At 42.3% G+C, this 5,009-nt stretch overlaps 1 long non-coding RNA gene across 1 annotated transcript in view; it reads left to right on the top strand.

Moving 5' to 3' along the window:
• The first annotated feature begins 581 nt into the window (after positions 1 to 581).
• The window catches only part of LOC112487364 (uncharacterized), an 11,188-nt gene continuing 6,760 nt past the window's right edge, over positions 582 to 5,009 (top strand). Inside the window, exons 1-2 of the long non-coding RNA XR_003050408.1 lie at positions 582 to 642; positions 1,192 to 1,489. This is a non-coding gene — a long non-coding RNA (uncharacterized LOC112487364). The remainder of the gene's footprint in view (positions 643 to 1,191; positions 1,490 to 5,009) is intronic.

Below are 5,009 nucleotides of genomic sequence, written 5' to 3'. Positions count from 1 at the left end.
ATGTCTTGTTGAAACACTGTCCAAAATGCCAAACTTACATTCAAGTTTGACATTTATTTATTTTTTTATCTTTTTTGTAATCAGATCAAAAGAAGAACTTGTAAACTAGACAAATGCAACTGAAATTACAACAATATTTCTGGTGATATACCAACAAATGTTCTTTCTGTGTTTGCAACATTTACAAAATTATTCAGCCCCTTAGTCACATTCATCCTTATGTAGGTACTACAACAGTCCTTTTAAGGACTCGAACTCCCATAATTCCACTGTTCAGGACTTTCGCTCCGAAGGACCCCTGATGAAAAGAGAAACCTGCTCGTCTCAGAAGACTAAGAATAAACGCGCTTTTGTAGAGACCATTGCCCACGGTGATAAATGCACTAGTAGCGTCTTTTTCTTAACTGAGTTAACCGGTAGTAAGTTACACAAGTAAGGTAGCGACCAAAAGCAGTTATTGAAAAGTTTAGAAGCGACAGGATTCCTTCTAACGGTCAGAGACTTTTCCTCCCGAAGAGGACTTTCGGAACCAAGAGGACTCTCTGCACACAGTGGAACCAGACGGACGTCCCCAACTCTGGCAAGGACCCAAGAAGTGCGGACTTTCCACTACACTCTAAATACGAGCAGACGTCCACTACAGTAAGGCTGGCATTTGGGCACGTTAGTTAACCTGTAGTATTGTTAAGTGCTATTTAAACTTAGGGACAGTTTAAGTACGCATATTGAATTTTGTTGTCTGAAATCTGTGCTGCTTTTATAGCTAGGCTGTTGCAGGCACTTCTTTTCTAACCTCCTGACTCGGTGTTATACTCTGTTATACACCGTCAGTATTTACTCAAGGGTAAGGTAAGGGATGGGGTGGCTTACTGGACTATGGCTTTTCCTGATTAGTTGGTTGTTTTTATAAATTGACTATCTTACTGTAAGACACATCTTCAGTAGTGGACCTTGGGGTCATTGAGTGTTTCAACCATTATCACTAGACACTCTCCCCCTAGGAAGGCCCAGCTGGGGTTGATCATGCCCCAGGGTGTGTCTTGTTAATTAATTACTATTAGGTTTGTAACTAGATTGTTAACTTGATTGTAGCTAGATTCCTAACTTAGATTGATGGCCTTTTTTTGCGCTAGAGTTACCGTTTATTATTATGCCTTTTGTGTTTACTACTGCTGTAAATTTACGTTACAGTGAATGGGTCACGCTTTGTTTGGCCCCCGAATCACCTCTTCCCTCCTGAGCCACAGCCAAAAGCTACCCTTCTCTGCCCCTTCTGCCTGTTCCCCCCATGGCCTTCCTGCCCACTGCTCCTGTGCATCCCATGTCGCAGAGCAGGCGTACAGTTGAGGACCCGACGAAGCCCCTGCATCCTACTTCAACGGGGCGCATGATGGTTTTCCAGCCAGCCTCTCTGCGTTCTGCTGCCAAGTCTGCGTACTTTGCATGTCGCCGCTCGTTGGCAGCCTCAATGCCTTCCTCCCATGAGACGGTAAGCTCCACCATTAGAATGGTCCTTCTTGGTTCTGACCACATGATCAAATGTATAACTCTGCATAGATACAGGCAGTCTTAACAGTGAATTTATTTTACACTGTATTTATTTATTTTGTGGTTGATTATATACAATTTAACTGTGTAGCAGTGATTAATAGAGCAGTAATACAATTTTTTTTTTTAATTTCATAGAAATGTATCGCTGATCATCAAATGACCTACGTTCAATACTAAGCTAAATACTCAACCTGCACTGGTCTATGGATGTGGGTGTTAGTAACTGTATCGAAATTACTGTTTTACCTTCCTTTATTGTGTTTTACTTTCATTAAATTACCTGAAAACGATACGCATCTAACTAGTGTTGGGAAGACCGACTCTTTGACTTCCAAAGAGTAAAATGAATAAATCGTCAACGAATCTTGAACAAATCATTTTATTTATTTTACAGCAGGTGGCACTGTAGCCCTATTGTGGGTGTTGTAAAGAAGGCTGCGGTTCTCCAACACTAAATACTGAAGGCAACATGGTTTGCTGACAAAGTCTAATACACAAAATGCCAAAGCAACTTAAACCATGTGAAAACCTAAGAAAGAAAAACAATCGCAGAGAGTGATTCATTCGAAGTTAATGATTCATTTACCTTGATTCATTTGCAATGAGTGAATCATTCGCAGAGAGTGATTAATTTGCAGAGAGTGATTTGTGAGTGATTCATAAGTGATTTGTGAGTGATTTGTTCAATATGAACAAATCTTTCATGACTCGGGAGTCACGAGTCATATGAAAGATTCGTTCATATTGAATGAATCACTTGTGAACAACACATCACTACAGCTAACGACATAGAGCTGCATAGAGACCTCTAGACATAGCAGTGTTCTGTTAACACCTCTGCTTTCTTATGTTTTTTTCATAGCTTTTCCCACTTCTCTGTCCACATAGCTCACACGCTACTCCGTCTGATACTGCAATTGTTATATGTGTATTAATGTGTAATATATTTTCAACGTGCGTTTTTATTAGGCAGAGGGGTTTGCCTAATATTTGCAGATGTTTCTGTCAGGTCTGTCTGTTTCCTGTTCCTGCTGTCTGCTGTGTGGGGTAATCTGTGTTATATCACTCTCCTGTGTCTCTGTAATTAGTCTCACTTGTGTCACCTGGTGCTCTTTATATATATATCTCCATCCTCACTCTGGCCTTGTGGGATCATTGTGTTGTATGGTAGCTGGTCTCTGATGTTCTATCTGTTAGTTGTCAGGTCAGTTCCTGGTCAAGCCAGTTCCTGTTCTCAGTGCTGTGCTTTTGTTCTGATCTTTGGAAGTGAGTTTTTGTGAATTTTGATTTTTTTAAATAAACTACCTGCCCCAGTCCATGTCGATGGCTCACTGTGACTGAATGATCCCACCAACACTGGACCGAGCGGACTGGATAGCTCATGAGACTGATACCTGCACTGCCTGCTTCCTGCCATGTCGATGGCTCACCGTGACAGTTTCTGATTAGTTCAGCTCTACCTTTACATGCCTGTGTCATATGACAGCTATCAAACATAATATCTTCGAAGTTAACATAAATTACTCTTGCTCTTTTCCTTTTTGGAAGATGAGTGAGGCTATTTAGAGACACAGGTGAGTGTGATGACACCAACTCCACCCAGCAGACAAGACAGGAAGGGGAAACAAACAGCCTTAACATTACCAGGGTCAGACAAAAGCATAGCTGTCCAGATTGTTAAATTAGAAGAAATGTGATGAGAGGTCATTGAAACCAGCCACTAGGGTACACGAAGCAGTGTTTTATAGTGCCGGTCCCAAGCCCGGATAAATGGTGAGGGTTGCGTCAGGAAGGGCATCCGGCGTAAAACCTTTAGCCAAATCAAATGTGCAAATCACCAAAACTGGTTAGGAGAAAAAGAGAAAAGATGAAGAATAGAAGTGTTAGTCTGAAGTTTGGAACTTTGAATGTAGGTACAATGACAGGGAAAAGTAGAGAAATAGCTGATGTGATGGAGAGAAGAAGAGTAGATATTTTGTGTGTGCAGGAGACCAGGTGGAAGGGCAGTAAGGCTAGAAACATTGGAGGAGGCTACAAACTGTTTTATCATGGTTCAGATGGGAAGAGAAATGGAGTAGGGGTGATCCTAAAGGAAGAATATGTAAGAAATGTGGTAGAGGTGAAAAGAGAGTCAGACAGGTTGATGTGTGTGAAGGTAGAAGTAGAAGGAGAGATGATTAATGTTGTTAGTGGTTATGCCCCACAGGTGGGCTGTGAGTTGGAAGAAAAGGAGAAGTTCTGGAAGGAGCTAGATTGGATGGTAGAGAGTATCCCCAGGAGAGAGAGAGTGGTGATTGGAGCAGACCTAAATGGTCATGTAGGGGAAGGGAACAGAGGAGATGAGGAAGTGATAGGCAGGTTTGGTGTTAGGGAGAGAAACGTAGAAGGACAGGCAGTGGTAGATTTTGCAAAGAGAATGGAAATGGCTGTGGTAAACACATATTTCCAAAAGAAAGAGGAACATAGGGTGACTTACAAGAGTGGAGGCAGGTCCACACAGATAGATTATATTCTATGTAGAAGATGTAATCTGAGGGAGATTAGAGACTGTAAGGTGGTGGCAGGTGAGAGTGTAGCCAAACAACATCGGATGGTAGTGTGTAAAATGACGATGGAGGTGACAAAAAGGAAGAGAGTGAAGACAGAGCAGAAGATCAAGTGGTGGAAACTAAGGAAAGAGACATGTTGTGAAGACTTCAGGAAGGAAGTAAGGGCAGTTCTGGGTAGTGTTGAGATATTCCCAGATGATTGGGAGACTACAGCTGCAGTGATGAGGGAGACAGGTAGGAAGGTGCTAGGTATGTCCTCTGGGCAGAGAAAGGAGGACAAAGAGACCTGGTGGTGGAATGAGGAGATCCAGGAGAGTGTGCAGAGAAAGAGATTAGCGAAGAAGAGATGGGACAGTGACAGAACAGAAGAGAACAGACTGGAGTACAAAGAGAGGACAAGGGAGGTGAAGAGGGAAGTGGCCAAGGCCAAACAAAAGGCATATGAGGAGTTGTATGAGAGTTTGGAAACAAAGGAAGGAGAAAAGGAGTTGTATAAATTGGCTAGACAGAGAAATCAAGCACGGAAGGATGTGCAGCAGGTGAGGTTGATTAAGGACAGAGAGGGGAATGTGATCACAAGTGAGGAAAGTGTGCTGAGAAGATGGAAGGAATACTTTGAGGAGTTGTTAAATGAGGAAAATGAAAGGGAAAGTAGAAACGAGGAGCCAGAGACTAGTAGGAAGAAGGTAGATCAGGTTAGAAAGGATGAAGTTAGAAAAGCCCTGAAGAGGATGAAGAGTGGAAAGTCAGTTGGTCCTGATGACATACCAGTGGAAGTATGGAAGTGTTTAGGAGAAGTGGCAGTAAATTTCCTGACTGGTTTGTTTAACAGAATTTTAGAGACTGGCAAGATGCCTGATGAGTGGAGAAAAAGTGTTCTGGTGCCAATTCATAAGAAGGGTGATGCAC

Source organism: Cynoglossus semilaevis, chromosome 8, assembly GCF_000523025.1.
Source record: "Cynoglossus semilaevis isolate Cse_v1.0 chromosome 8, Cse_v1.0, whole genome shotgun sequence".
NCBI classification, from domain to species: Eukaryota; Metazoa; Chordata; class Actinopteri; order Pleuronectiformes; family Cynoglossidae; genus Cynoglossus; species Cynoglossus semilaevis.
Note: the sequence above shows the minus strand (reverse complement) of the source record. Positions and strands in the feature narration are given on the sequence as shown.